The sequence below is a fragment of the Thermobia domestica genome, chromosome 11 (genome assembly GCF_964235325.1).
Source record: "Thermobia domestica chromosome 11, izTheDome1.hap1.1, whole genome shotgun sequence".
Classification (NCBI taxonomy): domain Eukaryota; kingdom Metazoa; phylum Arthropoda; class Insecta; order Zygentoma; family Lepismatidae; genus Thermobia; species Thermobia domestica.
This window is the reverse complement of record NC_137464.1, coordinates 205,267,218-205,290,849: the sequence shown is the minus strand read 5'-3', so window position 1 is coordinate 205,290,849 and position 23,632 is coordinate 205,267,218. Positions and strand designations below refer to the sequence as shown.

Sequence of the window (23,632 nt, the reverse complement as noted above, 5' to 3'; positions counted from 1 at the left end):
TATAAGGTACTTAATATCATGTCGAAAACATAAAGGTGAAAGATTGAGCCAGGTTCTCACACATTTATCAGTTTATTGGGCCTGAGAAAAATAAAGATCTGAAACAATGCCAAGTTCTACTAAAATTCGGGAACGGAAATGAGCACTTAGTATCTAATTCCGCCACATCCATTTTGCTTAGTTTCGAGTAATCTCGCAAAACGTGCAGTGAAGCTCCATATACACGCGTACAAAGTCCCATATTTGAACTAGTTTTTAGTATGAAATAGTAAGCTTTTAAACAAAATTGTTTCCATTGAATTCCTGTAGATCTAACACATAACAAGCTATATATAACTCAATTTCGGTTAAAAAAATGAATTTGGCGCCCTTTGATACTAGGCGCCTCAAATATGAAATTTGCAACTTTAGTCCTGAGAATTTAGCAGGCAAAAGTCTCTCGAGGCGATACTGTGTAGTACTTGTTTTCAGCTCTAGGGTTGCAAATTTAATTTTCAGACTTTCGAAAGTTATTAGACTTGGCATTGCTTCAAAAATTATACTCTGTATTTATAAACTCAATTTGAAATTCTCCGTAGTTCAAACCATTTCTTATATTATCTTTGACAAAATAGAAAGCCTGAAATAAATTAGACATGTTACCATATCCTGTTATTAATAACCCTGCGTGAGTTCAATATTGACCAATCTTTCCATATTCCATTGACAAGGTTGCCATATACTGGAGAAAACTCAAATCACCGTACTGCATTAACTCGTAAGATGGATACACTGATGGGTTTGGCTGTTTTTCTTGAGGCGTTGCCTATACTATCCGGGATGAATTTAAACCATAAATCTTCCATCCTTCTTTGATCATTTGCCACAGACCCCATGAAAATTAGACTAAAGTTGAAATTCTATAAAGAAATCCATTAAGAAGAATAAAAGTGTGAGTAATCTTCTTTGTGATCGCATTGCGACTGAACTAACTGACATGGATGTTTTAAGATTGTTTGAACCTACTTCGCGTGCGTTTTATCCTGTCATTTTGATGAAATACTTATAAGAAAGGGGGCTGCTGGAGTTCAAATTATCACGCCGAAAAAAACTGAATCCATTAATTCTTACGTTGTAAAATTTATCCATTATTTATTGTTGCACGCCACGAAATATTTTCATGGTTTCTAACAAACGTTCAATATAAACTACACAGTTAGGATTTCCATTTGATATACTTCTAAAAACATACAGTTTCAGATTTCATAGAAAAAGTTTGTATGACTCAACAAATCCCTTAGCTATGACATTAAACAACAATATTAAGAACTAACAATATGTAAGCAAGTAAAAATGTGATAACCATGTTTTATTCGAACGTGATTAAGCCGTTCTCTGTGATGAAGAGACAACGTCCATGTCATTTTTATATACTGCATATTGAGTCAAACGTCATTTTTATATACTGTATATTGAGTCAAACGTCATTTTTATATACTATATATTGAGTCAAACGTCATTTTTATATACTGTATATTGAGGAAAGCGTCATTTTTATATACTGTATATTGAGGAAAACGTCATTTTTATATACTTTATATTGAGGAAAACGTCATTTTTATATACTGTATATTGAGGAAAACGTCATTTTTATATACTGTATATTGAGTCAAACGTCATTTTTATATACTGTATATTGAGGAAAACGTCATTTTTATATACTGTATATTGAGGAAAACGTCATTTTTATATACTGTATATTGAGGAAAACGTCATTTACTGTATATTGAGGAAAACGTCATTTACTGTATATTGAGGAAAACGTCATTTTTATATACTCTACATTGAGGAAAACGTCATTTACTGTATATTGAGGAAAACGTCATTTTTATATACTCTACATTGAGGAAAACGTCATTTTTATATACTGTATATTGAGGAAAACGTCATTTTTATATACTGTATATTGAGGAAAACGTCATTTTTATATACTGTATATTGAGGAAAACGTCATTTTTATATACTGTATATTGAGGAAAACGTCATTTTTATATACTGTATATTGAGGAAAACGTCATTTTTATATACTGTATATTGAGGAAAACATTTAGGAACTAAATTTTTGAAAGGATTGAAGCATTTGTTCAACTGTCTTCAACGAATAGTTTATATACGGAATTTCATCTCCGTAACTTGAGTGGTTCCAGAAGTATTTCATTTTGGAATAAGTATTGAAAACACTCTTCCCTTTAGGAGATACAATTCTATCAAAATGACATTTAAAAAAACAGTTTGAGGTAGATATATACAGCTTTACATGTAAGAAATTACGAATCTTGAAAGAGTTTTCTGCACTCATTAAAAAAGAAAAAGACCTAATTTTACTAAAAAAAAAGCCCCTCGGACCATGTTTAAGGCCTAGAAAACAAACATGTCTGTGTAAAATGAGACGACTAATGACACTACAGACAATGCTAAATGAGAATCGAACAAACTTAAGAAAGAAAATCAACCACACTGTCCAATAACAACAGATTTAGAACAGCACATGGAAAGGAAATCATACGGAAGCGATTAGAAAGCAAATAAGATTTCCGTCGAGCTGGGTTTTTCATACAATTCCATTTCCTTTGAAATACACTCCTTAAGGGGTGAAAAGATGATCATAGACACTTTTCAAATATGTCCTATAAATCTGAAGTATTTCCCGTGTGCGAAGAATGGACACGAAGCTGCTTGGTTATAAGTTGAAGATCCAATTACAATTTATTGTTTTTCTAAAAGTATAAATACCACTTACCTTATACTTATTCTGTTGTAGTTTCTTTCATTTAACATATGCTATTATCAAAGTACATAAAGAAGTTCTTTTATACGACTTAAACAATTTTAAACTGGAAGAACAAGAACTAAGAGGCACTTAACGTTTTCGATCTACTTATCCAACAGTACGTTTTCGAGAGCAAAATCCTCTGCAAGGGAAACGATAAAGAAGTTTTCCCTGTCATCAGCTTTAATAAAGTTCGAGGCTTTTTTTTTTTATTTGGTGCTTTTACTCACAAGGAGGGACTTGAGATTTTTGGCCCGAACTTTCTCCTCATCCTTGCCTTGTTGATGAGAAACTCTTTTTACTTTTGGTGGCGCTTCCGTCGCCGAGGTAACTCTGTTTGGCCATAACTTTGTCCTTTCGTTCTTTTTCTCTCTCTCTCTCTCAACGAAGAAGATTCGATTTGCCACGGAAGTTAATTCTAATCAATATTGTAGTGTCGACCGCCCAATCCAAAATCGCTTGTCTCTTCCTCCATCGAAAGATCTCAGCTGCTTGTTCAGCTGACGTTGCTGTTGAAGCCCAATAGTATCTTCAGTAAAATTCTTTTCCCGTTTGTGATAATTTTTTTTGAGGAGATATCTTTAGAAAGTGCATTGAAAAATTGACATACACATCGGGTGTTCTAAAAAAAAATGCCCACGAACAACAGAATGCTATTCAATAAGTCAAAATAAAGCTAATATAATGTACACGGAGTACCCTCCTGAGCCTCCTTCAGCCGCTATTGAGAATCAAAAATTCACTATGTAGCAATGTCGCAGATTAACTTGAAACTATTAGCATTGTTCTACGAATTAATCAAGCAGTTACATTGATTGTTATGTCAATAGATGGTTCTAGTGTCAACGTCTATCGACTTTAAGTGCCATATGGAAAGAATCGATGTAACTATTTGAAGGATTCGTAGATCTTCTCTACAGTTGTTCACCTGCGATGTTGCCACATAGTGCAATTCGCGTCTCCACACGAGTTGCCGAAAGCTATATATAAAATTATATATATTTTTCGCTTTATTTTGACTTGTAGAGTAGTGCTCTTTAGTCCATGGGCACATTTTTAGAACACACGATTATATATATATATATATATATATATATATATATATATATATATATATATATATATATATATATATATATATATATATATATATAGCTGGTCTAGTGGCTAGCGCATGGAATTTGTGTCTCCAGACGAGGACTCAATAGTTATACAAATATGCATATTTTGCTTTATATATATATTGTAACGCAATAACATACTATTATTTTAAGATGGATCACTAGGTGTCCCCATTGCTATGGAAAACGATGCTTACATAGTATGGCGTGGCGTGTCAAGTGTTTACTGATGGCAGATAATAAAGGAAGTAATCATGGAATTCTGCTTGGATACTTACTAGAGAAATTAGTTTTCGACCCTTACCATAATTCCGCTTCTCGAACTGCAACGCTAGAATCCAGGAATTTTCTTATTGTGACTACTACAATAAACGTTCAAATTTGGTAACAACGCGTTATGGCGTTCTGCGCAAGTTTCTTCTCAAAATTTATTTCCTTAAATGTAAATTAATATTTAAATAAAATATGAAACATAACACGAAAAACGGTCAAAATATATATATATATTTCGTAATAAGATCGTTACTTTAAAATCCTTTACACATACAAATGAACATTTCATGAAACTGAGCACTTCTAGTAAGATCTTACAACAAGTGTCATCTTGTATGCTAATTGTAAAACGAATCAAATATTTTCTTTTATTTGTTACATTTTTCGATATCAGGAGACACAACCAAATGAAACAGCGTCTTGTCCTGTAGCTGAAACATTACTCTATTTTATAGTACAATATTTATAATATGTAACGTTTCATTGCTCAGTATTTAAGACAATGAGCTAAAATATGTACCGACTTCCGCGTGGTGATCCATCTTAATCATTATAATATATATATAATTCGATGTCTTAATCTTTTAAATGTTAGCCAGTGATTTTGCTATCGAAATAAGGTGTTATTGTTGGAAATCAGTAACAAGTCAATGAAACTTGGCAAATATATAGAGACTCGTTTTTAAAACTTTCGGGGGTATATTTGGTGCATATACCTCACCATTCCGTCTCTACCATGAGTGCCTACATCGCTGAAGAACATTTCTTTCGAAACTTTTCTAAAGTCTCCGTACCTTCCTCGAATTTAAGGATCATGAGACTTGTGTGTGATATTATTCAGAAGTCTAATTAATTCTAAAGACTAATATGTACGAACCATGAATTTATGGTAATTAGGTTAAGAACAGAAGTCTTCAACAAGAATTTCTAGTATGTGTTCATTTTTTTTTTTTTTTTTTTAAATAATAATCTTCGTTTTGGAAACATTTTATAGTTCACACTCATTATATATACGTATTTCAACGATTTGAAACGTTTTTCAAGGCAAAGACACGCGTTATTTTATGATACACCTTTTGTGGTGGTACCTATAGCAAAAATCTTGATAGGGGCATGTAAACCGGTTACCTGATCTTCATTTTCCTGAAGATTCCAGGAAAATGTCCAAAATGTTTCCAAATTTTTCTTCAGTGACTAATGTAGTGTCGATTCACAAGACGAGATGAGTTCGAGAAATAATGATCTCTCGTCTCGTCTCGGAAAATTTGTAGATATTTCGCCTCGTCTCGATTTTCAAAAAAATCTTTCAGGTTCCATTTCAACTCTCGAGATTTTTTTTTTCGTTTTGTCTCGAATTTTTTTTTCGCCCTGCTTTGTACATTTATGTACACAATTTTTGTCCAGCTTTTTTTTCCTTAATTTCATCGAGACTACCGGAATTCTTCCGTGCCCCAAGAGATGAAATTAAATCGACATTTAAAATGTACTTATTTCTAAAGTATATTGTGTAATGATTTGCGTACCTCTAAACATTAATAAATGCTCTTCATTATGTTTGTACAATCATTTCATCATTTTGTAGTCTTTATACTATGAATTATGAAACACTAACACACTGTTAGAGATCTAAGATTGGGTTAACTTGTGTTGTCTACGGGAATCTTGTAGTTTATCGTCTCGGAAATGAGAAGATAATTACCATATTTCTAGTCTTATCTCAGACTTAAAAAAAAATATTTTTTGTCTCGACTATCGTGTTTTCGAGACGAGACAAGAAGTTTATATTGGGCAACACTAGGTGCATGCATGCGAAGTCATTTGAAAATATAAATCAATCCAATGATGAGGATGTATCAACTGTGAACTTAAGATACCGGTAACTGAAGTAGGAGGAGCTTCATAGTTGAAAATTTCCTTTAAGAGACTATGGCCCTTATGCAGAGTTCTTTTGAAATATGTATGATTAGTGTCACATTAAACATCTGACTACTGCAATAACAATATGTTAGTCGAGCTCTTTAGTATGGTACTAATCATGCGTCAGAACGACTCTGCATAAGGCCCTATGATTTTAAAATTAATATACCAAACTGAGAAACGAAACATATAAACACCAATTTACTTAGTAGACCTTCACCACAAATTATTTGATCCTTCAAGTGTAATAAACTCACAAATTGTGTTTTTTTACCTTGGAATTGAATTCAAAGCTGCGAGACAGCAGTTTTCAGTTTTTCGTTTTTTCCTTTTGCTCAAAGTGATTTTATGTACTATGTGAGCGTATGTATGTGTGCGTGTTATATTGTTCTCATCACCTGCGGAAAATAAATGCAAAACCAACCTCATCACCTCAAAGACAACAACGTTATTACTTCCGGCGCTTGCGGCTGCATTTTTTTTTCAAACCATATAACAGTGACAAGAGTTACGCTCCTGGAACTCTCCTTTTTCATATATGAGACCGTATATAATCATAATATTAATATAACAACATTTCTATTCAGAGAGAAACAGATTTTGTAGTACTGGAAGCAGTAGTAATATCCAGGGAAATATTAAACAGATAGTTCATCACAAAATGTGCCTAATTTTGTGTCTTTTATAAAATATATACAGAATAATTGATATTGAACTAACGTAATTATTTATTAATTTATTCCAATATGAATGAACCAGGACTAGTGGAAGGCCCTGCAACTCAGTTCTTCTAGAAATAAGATAGTATGATGCTCTTGAGTACTCTTCTTAAGACCTGTTTTATACAGGGTAATTTTTTCAAAACTCATTTGGGTCTAGAATTTCTAATTGAAGTTCGATGTTCATGTGGTTTCTGGCAAATGATCAAGAAAAGATGGGAGATTTATGGGACTATGTTACTGGTTTAAATTCGTCCGGGGTAATATCGACCATCCCTCAAAACAAAAAAACTGCAAAAATTCGCCAGCGTACCTTACATTTCAAATGAGGTTTTCGTTTTTTGAAGTAAAATTGCAGAATACAAAATAAGTGTTAGTGAGAGTACAAAGTAAGTGTCAGAGATAACACCAATAAATGTTGAATAGCTATAGCCGGTTTCTATTAAAAAAAAAAAAAAAAAAAAAAAAAACAACAACGGAGAGATTTCTTGGGTGTCCCAAGGAGTCGATAACTGATATCTTCCACAACACCTGCCTGCGGGGGTTCGATGCTTCCCTGTCACACTCAGAAGCGATCCCCTTTCTTCCAATTTATTCACTAGCGACCATGTTATGTACCTATCTGGGGCAGAACGTGAGACAAATTTGTTTCTAAAGCTCTTTGGTAGAACAACATATTTCGATCTCGAGAAACGTTTAACTATAAACTCATGTTACTCCAAAGCACCGCCTCCTCGACGGATGTAGAAGGCAGTGCTCCAAAGAGTACACTACTCTCACTGTGTCCTGATCATAGTCACTCAATAGCACAGAACAGTACAGCACAATTCCTAATATAACGGGCCAGTTTCCTGTTTCTTATTGACCTTGGCGAGGTTCCCAACTAACGAAGAAAACTCAAGTTTCCACACCACACCGCCCCTCATTCCAATTGTAAGGTTTAACGGCGAATATTTGCTGTTTTTGTTGAGGAGTGGCAGTAAAATGAAATCCGTGAGTTTTAGAAAATTAACCCTGTATTATCCTTCTACATACAATTTATACAACATCGTTTTTGCCTCTTGGGCTACACTTGGGTGTCTAAGGATTGAAACAAAATAAAAACATTTTCTGTGGTTAAACGATTAAAGCGCTTAACTCTTAACCGATTTAGATACACATTTACTAACGGTAATGGATGAGACGCTATAATAACTTTAAATCCATTCGCTGAACAATATAATAAAAGTATAAACGCTTTTATTAAAAGTTCAGTAAAGTTCAAACATCATAAAACAGTTTTAGTAAAAGCCTGAACTGACTTCCTGAATGTATAAACTTATTTTTAGTAAATGTGTGAACATTGTGAACTGTTAGTTTTGTTTACGAAACGTTAACACGTTTCCAGCATAAAAATCAGAAATTTTTAGTGAACGTTTAGACATTTTATCCTAATGTTTCGATGTTTAAGAAAACGTTTAAGCGTGTGTTAGTAGCCTAAACATTTCTATGAAAGTTTAATAGCATTTTGGTAAACTTTATAAACATTTCAAGTAAAGGTTTAAACATATGTAACGAACACTTACGCTTTCTTAGTAAAATTTTATGGTGATCATCATTTAAACGTCTGTAGCAAACGTTTATGTGCTTTTAATATAAAACGCTAAATATTTAAGAGCTCTTCGTGACTAAGCAGTTAGCATATGCGCCTTTGGAGTTTGAGAACCCCGGTTCGATTCCCCGTGTGAGCTCACGTGGTTCTGATTCCACGTTAATCAGTAGGTCCACGTCTCATATATCCTCGCTGCTGAACGAAACGTTAAACTGAAAATCAACTCAATCAACTCAGCTAAACATTTAATAAACATTGAGACTTCTTTTTAGAGAAGGTTATTACTTTATAGCAAAAATGCATAGCTTCTAGTTAAAGACTTTTTAGTAAACACTGCAGTCGTTTAGTAGAATTTTCAACAAGTTTAGATAATTTGGTGAACACATGAATTTTTATTTAAAAAAAGCATAAAAGTTTTAGCAAAATATTAAACAATTTTAATAAATTGAAACCGGTTGAGTAAATGTTTAAACTTCCGTAATAAAAGTTTATGCTAGTGAAATTCAAACGTCTATATTAAGCTTTTACGCACTTTTAACATAAAAGGCTAACGTCTTTAGTAATCATTCAGACTTCTTTCTAAAAGGTTTAAGTGTTTTAGCGAAAGTTGATAACTTCATAGTTAACGTTTGAAGATTTTTAGTAAACCATGAAACCATTTAGTAGAATTTTCAACGTTTGAATAATATGCTTAAATGATTTAGTGAAAGTTTAGGCATTTTCAACTAAAGTTTAAAACTTTTTAGTAAAATTTCATACAATTAAAATAAACACTTACATAGGTTTAATGAGTGTTTAAACTTATTTAGAAAAAATATAAGTTTTAGTTTTTTAAAAATGTCAAAGTTTCTGTTTATAGTTTCCATTTTTTAATTTTTTTGTATAGAATTTAATAAGAAACAATGTAAGTTGTTCCGAACGTAAAGTAGATGATTTTAATATACCTCAAATTATTTTAGAGAAAGTAATATTTATTTCATGGTCTTTCATTATTGTAAATCTTTGATGTCGAAAACTCTGATATTAAAACAACATACCCAGATTTCTGATCTAAAAAAATGGCTGTAAATGTTGTTAGTGTGCAGTTAAGGGAAGCTAACGTCTGACAGTTGAACCGAACACACGGTGTGTAGCAAACGATTGTTGTCCAAAACTCTGCGACATGAAATACAGCAGCTCTGGCGATAGACTTAGAATGTTTAACAAGTCATTATTTTATAAGTAATCACATGAACGGATGATTTGAAGTGTATGATTACAAACTGACAGAAGCAACAACCGTATTTGGAAAGTTTGATAGAAGGTTCAAGATTCAAGTACAAGTAACAGCGCCTTCAGTAAACACTGTTGGCTAGGAACAACATAAAGGAATATTACTGCGATTGGAGCTTACAGCACGTGTAGCTATCTGCTAGACCTCAGCTTTTCTTAACCGTATAATAATTTAATAGCATTCTGAAGATACTATCTCATTCATAATATTTTTTGTTATTTATTAGTTTTAGTTATTTAGTAAAATAAAAAAAATATACAGGGAAGTGTAGAAAAGAGATTAATAACCAAGCAGTCTTCTTCCCATTCCCTTTTTACCTTTCACCATACATTCCTGTTTCGTATTTGTAACAATTCCTTCTGAAAGAAATCTAATCAGCTTGTTCTCATTTTTCTAAGTACAACCTTACGATCTGTTTGTTACAAAAGCTATTTTAACGTAAATCAGTCCTTTACATAGGCATTTTAGTTATTTATTAATGGTGAGGGGTGCCTATGACTTCTTTGATTTTCATACCGTTGTTTATCTATAGATTTATTTTTGTTTTCTTTCAAATGAGCAAGGGATTTTATTTGTTTGATTTCACTGATTTTTCCTTTAAGTATAGTTAAATGCCTGTACATTTATTTTGCAATGTACACAACATTTCAGTTTAACCGAATTTCCGGGTTAATTCAATCGCTAAAAAGAAGGAGCATTCACTCATGCACAGTGGCGTATTTAAGGGGGCTTCTGGGCTTAAGCTTCCCCCCGAAATGTTATTTACTATATTAAAGAAAGGAAATACCTTGCAGAATTTTCACATTTCAAGGACTAAAGTTAGCAACGCCCCCCGGAATAAAATCGTAAATACCGTTTGCAAGATTGAGCCTACTTCCGGTTGGAGTTTCTAATTCATGTATAATCAGTGTTTTATTTCTTCTTGCATCCAGTATGTAATAAGCAAATATACATTACATACACAATTAAGTAGAATGTCAATGATACATGTTGTACTTTGGTCAAAAAAAAAAAACTCCGAACAATAATGATTCATCGTCGTTTTTCATTATCATTTGCCATAAAACAAACGCCTGAGAGATATATAACCCCTATATACAACAATGTCGTGTTGGAATGTATAACTCATAGGATATAATGTTTTACTTCTTAAAATTTTCAACACTTCCAGCATACCCTTAAGAATGTAATAAAAAATAATGGCCATGTTCTTTTTTTAAATATTCAATTAAAACTGGACAATCTATACAAAATTTGGAACCGACCTGCGAAAACGGCACGTTTCTATCACTTGTAGTTTTCGAGATCTCATTGTCGAAAAGATTGGAGACAAACATATAAACTTTTCTTTGGAGACAAAAAAATAAATGTACCATGCTAATATATTGACTTTTAGTTATTAAAATTCTAGCATCATATTCAATTTTCACGAAGTAAAGACAAATTTAAATAGATTGAAATAAGAAATAAGTAAAATCAAACCAGTAAAATTTCAGTTTATTTGTAGGGAAACGATCTATCTATCTATTATATATATATATATATATATATATATATATATATATATATATATATATAGTAGAACGTAAAAAATCCGAACGCCGTCCTTAGAAGCTAGTGACAGTACACTAATTCAATTTTCTTTGTGTGAAGTCAGTGTTTTTACAAAAGCTTAGTCATATATAATTTTGTCATACATATTTTTTTTAAATTTTTAATTAGGACTATACAATTAAAGTTTTAAGTGTGAGTTGTAAGGACAGTGTAATTTAGTGTACAAGCAGGTTCTTCAGAGACATTAAATGTAAGTAGCTTTATGTACAGTATTGTAATTACTGTATGCACTGAATAACCACTGTATCGATAAAATAGCACGGGTTACAGTATGAGAAAATAACAAAATTTTCTTATTATTTTCCACGTAAGTTCTAAAACTATAACAAAACCATTTGAGAATGCTCCAATAGCATTGCCGGAAAGAACTTAAAAAGAGTTATTTTTTTCTTATTAACTTCTACAGGCTTTATACCAATTGTTCTATGTACTTTATTATTATACTCATTAAACAATTCTTGTGATATATCTATCTATTGATTTATAATTTTCGAGTACTAAATTTTTTTCACATGCCTTGTTTAAGAGTTCTGCTAAAACGTTCTACGATTTGTTGTTTTACGAAGAGACATGCTGAAAATGGAGGACTCAAAATTGAAAAATTCGCAAATAACAGATATATATATATATATATATATATATATATATATATATATATATATATATATATGTGTGTGTGTGTGTGTGTGTTTGTGTGTGTGTGTGTGTGATTTTATCACAGGTGTATTTTCCCCTTCTCAAATATTCACTTTTTATTTCAAATACCTTTACTTTGTCGGATGTTTATTTCTCCAGATATTTTGCAGTCTCAATTTTAAAAATCTCAACTTGTATAAGACCATATATTGCTATACTTTGGCGAAATCTCTAAATCTGTATCACAATATAGATATTGATAATTCTAGAGTCAAAAAAAAAAAAAAAAAAAAATAGAAAATAAAAGAGCTAAACTCAATGACAATATATAATTTACTGTCGTGTCATTAAAAAGACATAAAAATATTTTTAAAAGGGTTTTGCTCTTTTATTTGGTGATATTAAAGAATTTATTAGAAGCGTCTGATGCTTCGGTTGCAAGAAAGTTTAAAATTACTTAAAAAAAAAAAAACAATTTGCCAGATTGGTTATATGGTGCTTCTCTCTCATCTAAGAAGGAGTCTTATTGACAATAAAAAACTATAAAGAAAGCAAATTGAATAATTTATGTGGACTCGTAAAAGTCGAAAAGACAGAAGAAGATTCGTTAAAAATATTATTTACTATTTCTTATTTGCAGAAAGAGCTCTTTTGGAATTTCTGCTGAAGTTTCATCAATACAAAGATTTGAGTTAAATGTCATCAGAATTTGGTTCTCAACTTATGTTATCAATGCTTACTTACTGTTAAAAGAGAATACTTAATTTAGGTGGAAGCTTTGTAAAATGTTCACTGTAAGATTTTTTAGTAAAATTACGACAAATTACTGCCTGATATGCAGGGTGTTTCAAAACAACACCGTCAAACGTTTGGGAGCTGTTTGCTCACACCAAGTTAAGACAACAAGTATAGACTAACCTGGATTCAGAAATCAGTCATTTCGGAGTTATAGGGTGCCGAAAACATGAAACAATCAACTTTAAAGGTCTATAGCTTCAATACTGTAGGACCTAATGTAGTCGGCGCAAGACTTCACTTAGGAACTATGTGCAGTATCCAAAAATAGATGTTTCAGAATTCTACGTACTCACGAAGCAAATTTTATAGAGGGAGTTTGGCTACGGGCATATAATTTGAAGTACTCTCCAATTACCTCTATAAAAATGTTACGGAAGTACCGCAGGAACCTGAAACATAGATATTTGGATAGGGCACATACTAGTTCCTAAGTGAAGTCTTTACCGGACTACGGTAGGCCCCATAGTATTGCAGCTATGGACATTTAAAGATCATTTTCTCATATTTTTGGCAGCTTATAACTCCGAAATGAAGGATTTCTGTACCCAGGTTGGTCTATATTTTTATATTTGTGTCTTATATTGGTGTCAGGAATCACCTTCCAAACGTTGATGGAGTTGTTTTGAAATACCCTGTAAATCCATGATACTGTTAGAATATTACAATGATCCTAACGTGTCTAGTGCTGAAGATACGAGGCATGTCTATAAAATAAGTAGGGATGTGCACGAGACAAGATTTCTGGCTGTCTTGACTCGAAAATGTGATGTAAAAGTTATGTATCGCTTCGAAAAATGTATATTTCTCTATTGGAAGAGCCGTGTGTCGACTCGAATTTTGTCAGGAAAATCCTGCCTTGACTCGTCTCGCGTGCATCCCTAAAAATAAGTTTCCCGAGGTTGTTTTAATATACTACTTTTGTTACGTTTGAGATGATGAAACTGCTGTCTAGCGTCATTCGTATTTTTACCACCCTACATGTGGTAATACGCGAGCTGACAATATGGAAGTGGGACGTTTGATATATACCTGTATCAATCTAAGAGGCCATTGAATGAGAGAAAGGGAATGTGACAATCGGAGGTGTAAAACTTGTTTCCAGCTCTCGGTCTCAGAGAACCCGTGTATCTACGTGGATATGGAGCAAACACTCAACTCGGATCGAGGGCGAGAACGAGTGAGTGAGTCGTATTGCAAATAGGATCTCGAACAATTAGTGAATGTGGGTCCAATGAAATTAATGCGAACGATTTAAGGTGAGCGTCATTGATAACAGCGAGACCGAATTCCAGCTAGTGTATTGCAGCTAGCATGAGCTTAATTGAGGTAAGTGAACCCGAGCCCAATGAGGTTTATGAGCGTGGAATCGAAGTAGGTGTCTTACTGAAGACAGTAAGTCTGAGATCGAACGAGCGGAAGTCAGGGCTAGAGTGAACGTGAGCTTCATTAAGGTTAGTAAGAGCGAGTCCAATTAGGGTCATAATCGCGACATCGAGATAGCACGAGTTAAAGGCCGAACAGCGAGACTGAGATAGAAAGAATGGAAATCTAAGCTGGCGCGTGTCTTAGTTAGGTATATGACCGCGAGCTCAAAGAATTTATGAGCGAAAAATCGAGGAAGCGTGAGTCTTATCAAAATTACCAAGTCCGAGATTGAACGAACCTTTAATGTCCGACATACGGTGAGTCTCACTGAGACTAGTGAGAGCGAGTTTAATGAGGATCATGAACGAGACATTGAGTGCGAGTCTAATTGACTTGGAGCGAGGGAGAGCATGAATGAGTGAGTCTTATTGAAAATAGGATCTCGAACAATTAGTGAGTGTTGACTCCAATGAAATTAATGAGAACGATTTAAGGTGAGTGTCATTGCTGACAGCGAGCCCGAACTTCAGCTATTGTATCGCAGCTAGTGTGACCTTAACTGAGGTAAGAGACCGCGAACCCAACGAGATTTATGAGCTCAAGATCGAAGTAGCGTTAGGCAGATCGAAGACACAAAACCGAGATCAAATGAATGCGTCTAAGCTAGCATGAGCCTCACTCAGATTAGTAAGAGAGAGCCCAATAAGGGCCATGAATGTAACATCGAAGTAGCACGAGTCTAATTGAGGAAAGCGAGCCATGAGCTTGAAAGAATGCAAATCTGAGCTAGCGTGAGCCTCAGGAAGGTACATGACCATGAGGCCAATGTAGTTTATGAGTAGAAAATCGAGGTAGCGTGAGTCTAATCGAAAACAGCAAGTCCGAGATTGGAAGAAAATAAATACGAACTAGCGTAAGCCTCACTGAGATTAGTGAGCGCGAGCTCTCGTGAGCCTTGATAACAAAATGGCCATCTATGTTGACGAGACGAAAGTTAAATCGCAATGTAGCCGAGATTTCAAAACAGACAATACTTTGCACAACTTCTGACACAACTCATGTAGTCCTAAAAAATGTGCATGTGATTGATATTTGTAAGTGTGACAGAGGAACATAGTAAGAAACAAATGGGCTACTCACGCTTTCTTAACACTAGAAAGTGGAAGCTTACTGACCCATATTATGAAGAGCGCTCTAAAATGAATTCGTGATTCGAGGTAACAATTTCTTCGATGGTGACACATGTATACGACCCTAAACCCCCATCTCCCCCCCCCCCCCAAATAAGCTAGCAGCAGACATATAAAATGCGAAGATTTAAATCCTGGTACCACTCCTGAACAATGCTGGTGACAAATGCAGAGTGTATCAAATTAAAGTATACACTGTTTTTGAAATAGTGTATACGTACCTCAGTACACATCCATATAGAAATTTTTGCTTTAATTTTCTTTGTACACATCCATACGAGAAGTCTTGTTTTAATTTCCTTTGTGCAGACAGTGGTGGATCTAGCTCGGGGCTGGGGTGGGGACTAGGCCACCCAGTTTTTGTGACAAAAATAATTTAAGTTATTATTTATATACTTTTTGAAATTTATAGTAAACTTATACGATATAGGCATACGTATCATTGTCTGGGTTCTTGCTGTCCCCCCTTCCCTTCCCGTTTTTACCTTCTTCTAGATTCGCCTCTGTGTGCAGACTCAATGAATAGTTTGGACTACGCCCAGTGGCGTATTTAGGGGGAGGGCTTCCGGGCTTAAGCCCCACCCGAAATCTTACTTACTATAGTAAAGTATATGAAATATCTTGCAGAATTTTCACATTTTCAGGCAAAGCCCTCCCCGAAACAAAATCGTAAATACGCCACTGACTACGCCTATGGAATCATATTATCAATTTTGGTCGTTGTTATCTTAACAAATAAAAAGAAACCAAAATTTCAAGAAGTTGTAATTGAGATGAGATTTACCTCTCCCTTTATGCTTAAGAGTCGAGCCGTTTGTACGTACAGAACGTATGCATGCTGTGGGAGAAATAGTCTCTAGTACTATACATATATATATAGTACTAGAGACTATTAGTATATATATATCACTATACATATAGTGATATATATATATATATATATATATATATATATATATATATATATATATATATATATATATATATATATATATATATATATATATATATATATATATCACTATTTTTCCTTTGCCTTTGCAGACTGGGATGTCTGTTGACAATATCTTCCGCTTCCAGCTTTGAAGTTTCGGAATTCAGAAATAGGAAGCACTGTAGATGAAAAAAAGAGAAAGAAAGATAGAAAGAAAGAAGGAAAAACAGAATCCCAAAGGCACTTTCTTCAAGTTTGTTCCACCGCCCAAAGCTAATGGCAAATTTATGGGCGACGCATGGCTCCATGAATGCCAATGACTTCCTTAACAATTCCCTCCGATCTTCCTCTTTTTCTTGTGTATTTGCCAGTCCCTCAACATTGCCTCTTTTTCCTTTCCGTATATAGACTGCGATCGGGTTTTGATTTTTCCTGTTTCCGTTTGATTTTGTACGTTGTACACTCCCCGCCCCTTCTGCGATTTGATAGTTGACCTATTTGGTCTTAATGTTATAAATAATGCTACGTTATTTGTAAGTGAAGCTTTCTATGTATCTTATAAAAGTAAATAACTAAATAAACTAGGAACGACATTATTATTTGCATTTATTGAAGTACTAATGTGCATGAAGGTCAATAGAACGCAGTGCATGGCACGTGCATGATTTGAAACAAAATGGCACTTTTGTGTGTAATCCTTGGTTTACTAAGAACAGTATTGTTTAAAAAACTAAAAGTTCTAATTCTATCTTACCATTAATTTATAAATATACGTGGAATTATCGTCAAAAATATACTTTATCTTCAAGAATCACCAACAATTAAATTTTTTATAAGCTATAACTTTTATAGTTTAATGCATTAATCTATTATTATTACATATTATTTCATGTCACTGTTTTAGAAACTGAAGAACTCTAAAGGAGAAAATTTAGAAACCTGGTAGGCACATAGCAGTACGTAAGCACAAAATTCACTTCAACGGTCTGTGACGAGCATGTTCGTGTACTAATTAATGAATATCTTTATGAAATGAGCATAACCAGTGCTACTTATGATAAGTTTTTCTTATTTTTTTCCTCTGCACAATCAGCAATTGTAAGTTTGTGTATGCCAGCAATATTGTCTCTTATATACCTTTCACATCTATAAGTAACTGGTTAAAAAAAAAAGCAAAACCAAGGACTGATTACAAATCTATTAGAGAGCAATTGATATTAATTTACAAGTATACACTTTTATTTAGGTAGTTCCTATATTTTTAACACCCACCAGACGAAAATGCAATTTTAAGAAAATTCAAACAAGTAAGACAAATATGTTCCTTATTCGAGAAGGGAGTTAGACTAAACGAGACAATTGACAAATGAAAGTGAATGATTATAAAGTATTGGATAAATTTAAATATTACAGAAAATGGGAGGGATCAGGAACACCACAAACTCTCATGGTCTACAGTCGAACGAGGAATCCCAAAGCTGAGGGGTCTGTCACTGTGGGACCGTTCCCAGTCATCCCACACTGATCATAGGTCTGTATCGGAAATGCTGTTGGTAGTTTGAAAGTTGACATCACGGGAAGCGTAGTTGCGTGCGATTTCAATTCATATGGAACACAGCATGGGTCTCAAATGCCGCCGAACAGTTATTAAACAATAAAATGACTTCAAGCGTTACAATACATTAGGCTAGGCGAAGCGTGTGAGCATTCAAAAAATTTCCTGCTTGCATAGGCTGTCACCTGCATACGGTGTATATGATAGAAAATAGTTTTCTACAGCACCTGGGCCCCTACCGGTGAGCCCTTGGACAGAAGGATCATTTGGACCTTCCTAACTGACAGGCTAACTGACGATGGTCATTATAATCAGAAGCACCTTGACCCAAATGCACATACACCATTCGATTGTTGGTGGCAGGCAGGATGAAATTACCTTCCACAGGATAACGCGAGTCCTCATAGCACCAGGGCAACTCAACGTGATCTATTATTTGGTATACCGGTACATTTTCTGCCCTGGTTTTCTATTTCTGTGATCCTAAGTTTTGTTGAGCATATCTGGGATATCGCGGGACTATGCTTGACCACCATTGCTCCTCTGCTGGGTCAATATGTACAACGAGTTCGGAATATTATAGCTTTGGCAGATTGAATACTTGGATGATCAATTATCTGTTATAAAAAGTGCTTCTGAAGCCCCACGAATTTGAAGCGCTATTAAACTGAACAGTTAATGTTTCTTGTATGTTTCGGATGTCGGACTGGCCTATTCTTCGGATTATTATACCCTAGAATAAAGGCATTATTTACAATATTATCAATATTATTAGCATTCAACGAAGATCAACATGCTCAAAGGTGAGAGATAAATCAATAAATATATCTTCTTTTAAAATCATATGCGTGAGTATAAACTCTCATGCACCCTTTTTGAGAAAATTAGAGAATAACTAATTTCTATGTAAATCTAGAAATTGATGCTGCATAGGAACAATGTCACTTGTTGAGATGAAACTGATCCTAAAAATACTCATATACACTTATAAACTCTCCATTATGACACTATGACACTAATAGGGCAATACATAATATGGTTAATGATACATACCTTAAAATTATCACAAACTCTTGAATTTTAATTTCTGTTTAACTAAAAGTCTTGTATCAGTTCACGGATCTCGTCTAAATGAACAAAATCTCATATTTTATGGTAGGTTATTCTTATGCTTAGTTTTTGAGAAAATCGAAAAAAGATTTTTGTGGTGGTACGAAAGTATGTTGTTCATTGCCAATAACAACTTATGATTTTTATTTTCTGGGAGAAATTATTAATTTATTTATTTCATGTATAGCAAATTACACTGTTAAGTAGCAAATAGCATCTCTTCTTGTTTGTTTTCTCTTACGGTGACATGTATACTTTACTGTTTTACGCGCATACTACTCGTAAAGGTCAACGAAATATTGGACATTTTCCAATATCTTATTTTTATGGGGTAGAGCGTTGGACTTGTGTTCGCGTGGTCCCGAGTTCCATTTCCGGCGGTCCATAATTTTCGACGTCCACTCAGCGTTGTGAGACAACCTGGGGAGTCACATAAATAAAAGACGTGACAGTCACTAGGTCTAGAAAGCTCTTTGATATGCCTGTTAGAGACAGAGCGACTCAGTGCGCTATCCACGTGCTAGTAGCTAGGCTATATGTACTTCTGCCAGTCACTAACAGATGGCGTTGGAGCGGCTCAGATTCAAAAAGGCTGTAAGGCCAAGTGGTTTGGTTGTTATGTGATTCTTATATGATTATTTTCTTCTTCTTCTTCTTCAGTTGCTTTGTATGCTAAAATTGTTATATGTAGTTTTTCAAATAGCATTTTATCTTTATAACTTTGTGCACGCCCGTATGAAGAGTTAGGACTATGGCCTACGGTAACCTCCTTTCTAGACTGTCCAGCCAGCTCTTAAGAATTCTTAGTGAACGATTTTAAATACTTTCATACAAGATAAATATTTTATTACATACGAAATTGGGGCTTATTCCGTCCCAACGTAAAAGACCATGTTGGACATTTACGTTAGCACTTATTGCTGATCAGAATCGTGCTGAAATCTGTATAGAATTGCATGAGTATGCTTATAATGTTTTCTTTCTCTTCAAGAGTTAGAAAAAAATATAGACCACAATATATATTAGGAGGTCAAAATCGCGAATTTTGTGAAAAACGCTGAAACAGTTGAATAAATTAATTGGCGAAGGTTTGATAGGTATTTTTAGCGTTCAAATAGTATTAACACCTTAATAATTAATATATGCTGTATGTTTGTTATGCCAGTAAAAGTTAAAATGATGACTTACTAAGCGCAGTTAGGCTTATCACGTTGGCTACCAACGTCCCATATGGGACACAGCGGATTTTACGAGGGACTGATTCATAGACATAAATCGCCACTATAGACCGGTCATAAGAAAATCACCTTACCCACAGACCATCTGCTAGAACGAGCCCGGGCGTCTCACATATGGGACGCTGGTCCTTGGTGAAAACCAATACGTTCCAAATATGAGACGTTTGTACATTTTTGAAGTATAATTTTTTGTGTCGGTAGCGCCCCCACTTACTTCTTCGAATTATCTTCAGTGCTAAAAATTATTTCTTGTCGTCATTCTGTTCAGATAAATTCATTCAGAATGTACTCATATCTGTTTTCTCACCATCAAAATTGTTATGTTGCGAATGCACCTAAACTAACGTGGAATTAATAATGAACACTTCGACGTATAATCTGTACCTCCGCTGTCTATGTGGGCTATTATTAGACAATGTTTCGTCGTGTATGTGCAATAATAAAATGCAATGAATGAAATATTATAACTTGAATAATGCAAATTAATGAATGAAATTTCACTATTAATGACAATTATGAATGAAGATAGGTACTAGAAATCTTTTTTTTTTTTTTTTTTGATTTGGTGCTATATCCATGCATTTGCAAATATGATTTGGGGTCAGTTAATGTATACATCCATATTCTAATAAAGCTTCTCTGTGCTGAGTTATATTGCATTTTCGTCATTTCGGCTTGTGGTTTTACTGGATGCTTGACGAGCCATCCAACTGTAATCAGAGTTATACCCTATCTTCTACCAGTGGACCTTCTTCGCCTGTGATCCAAGCTTGCGAGAAGATCGAATTTTGCATATACAATATATTTGCACAAGTTCACACGAAACCGGTTTCGCTGCATATTTGCGGCTGAGAAGGAAGCGCGTGAAAGAGGTTTAGCCAGGTCAAACGAAAGTAGGGAGGACTCAACCGGGCAGGACCATCTAGGTCGAGGCCAAAAGGGAGATCTTACAATTTTAAAGAAGCAATGTTCAAAATGTCCAAAAAGTGAAATTGATTCTCTTGTGCACTGAACGTGTCTCATATAAGCATAAATCCGAAAAAAGCTATCCAGATCCTGGGGGAACAAGAAAGTTTAGTGGGGTCTGGGCCCCCTAGCTCCCAGGATCGGTGCCTATGTCTATAAAGCTTGTTTCAGAAGAATTAATCGAGAATGAATAATCCAAACCTTATTATTTGGGTTAAAGGATCAAAAAAGGAGTCATCACAGCGAACTTCATTCAGTTTCTATGATTTCGTATTGTAACGTATAAATTACTATCACGTATATTTCATAATTGAAAAAAAAAAAACAATCAAGAAGTGACAATAACTTATGAATAAAAAGATACCACAATATATCACATCAGCAAAGCCCTTTATTCCTTAAAAAACTCAATCCTTCGAGAAATCCGAAATTATAAATCATGCAGTTCATATATGTATCAAATTATAAATTGAATGCAAACACCAATAGATAGTACTGTCATCCAGCGGGAATACTCTGAATTCAGAAATGTACGCAAGAATTTATTTCAGAATTGGTGCAAAGCTTTTTGAAAGGTCCAAAGTCAATACGGGGATAAATAATATTAAAATTTGCAAAATCTTAGATTAAATTTACATAGACTACAAAGAATTCAAAATTCTAGCGTCCGTTACATATTTAACTTGAAATATTCTCATCACTTAGCTAGCTACATTGAAAGCTAATATGAATGAAATTTAATGTGCAACGTAGGTATTATATGCTTACAACTTTATTTAAGATATTAATAAGTAAAAAAAAAAAAAAAAAAAAAAAAAAAAAAAAAAGCAGAGTACCTAATATCGCGTTTTCAAAAGCAGTACAAATCTTATCAACGTAAAACTAGGAGTAACGAAGCGTTTCTACTTTCTCTGTCGAGGCATAAAACTAGTACCAGGTGAAATTTATTTACTGTCATAGCATTAAAATTGTGGAATGATCTTCCAAAAGATATTCGAAACTCATCCTCGATAGCCATGTTTAAAAACAAACTCAAAAATTACTTCTTGGGGGGCGCAGTGGCTCAGTGGTAGAGCGTTCACCTCCGGTGCTTGGGGTCCCTGGTTCGATCCCAGCTCGCGCCGTGTGGACTTTGTAGTGGGAAAACACCGCGCTCGTGGGTTTTCTCGGGGTTCTCCCGTTTCCTCCCACTTCTTCATTCCACCATTTCATTCATTTCTCATCATCACCGTCTCCTTTAGCCTAACCGGCATAACTGTGGGACGTAAAACTAAAGATTTCATTTCATTTCATTTTTACTTCTTGTCTCAGACTCACCAGCACAACGAATTAAACCAATACTTATTTCGGTGTATATTCATCTAACACATGGTCATTACTCTTTTTAGTTTGTAATTTTAAATGATTTATTTTAAATGTATTCTCCTTTCAATATACTTGCCATACTTGGTATTTTTTCTTTCCTATTTTCTATTTTATATTTGTTGTTGTCAACAATGTAATTATGTATTAGACCGTGTGGAAGATAAGGCTCAAGCCTTAATTCAGTCTTTAATCATTTTAGGATTTCCACTTTTTGAGGTAAATTTTAGACCTTCACTCGAACAGCTACTGCTTCCTTACTATTTATCGTAGGATTACGGGTCATAACTCATTTCCTTCAGAGGGCATCGTTTCCAACGGTACCACTCGCTTGTCCGTATTATACACCAGTAACGGGAAAATCGGTAAAACAGGGAGATTTTTCGAAATTTTTGCGACCCTCTGAACAGGACCTGGGTTCTCGTGGGAATGTTATTTAAATAAATTATGTTGTATATAATACGTGAGCAAAATTTCAATCCTGTGTCTTGTAAACTAAGATCGGAAGAAACTTTTGAAAGTCTCAATGTCTGAATGTGACACATTTTTTCACACACACACACACACACACACACACACATACATACATACATATATATATATATATATATATATATATATATATATATATATATATATATATATATATGCCATTACTATTTGATCTAGAGTCATGGTTCAAACGCCATTTTCTTCAGTATAACAAGCCCCTTCCAATGTATCAATCATATGTCCGTGTCATACACCTAAACTGGAATAAATCGGGAAAAACCGGAAATTTTCTAACTTTAGATTCTAGATTTATTACTAGATTACTTATTTTATAGTAGATTATTTACTTAATAGATTACTGAGATTACTTAGTAGTAAATATACTACTATACTATTAAATTGAGATGAAAATCGTGCCCTAAAGTAGTAATTTTGTGCTTCAACAAAAACTGAAATGTTCTCTTTTTTCTCTATATAAATTTCCAGATTTCATTATATTCAAATGACTTCCAAGCAAACAAAGAAATTAATATTTTTTTTAAATGCTTGTTTTCTTTTTTTTTCCTATTAATGAGTATCCAGTATGAAATGAAATAACAAAATAAATAAATGAAAAAAAAAAGGGAAACTCTGTTTCATTTTGTAATTTGAAATGAAAATAAAACTAAG

The 23,632-nt window shown here is 34.0% G+C and overlaps 1 protein-coding gene across 1 annotated transcript in view; it reads right to left on the bottom strand.

Annotated features, from left to right (window-relative positions):
• The window catches only part of LOC145665430 (uncharacterized), a gene marked incomplete at its 5' end in the record, with an annotated part of 499,971 nt that overhangs the window by 231,821 nt on the left and 244,518 nt on the right, over positions 1-23,632 (bottom strand).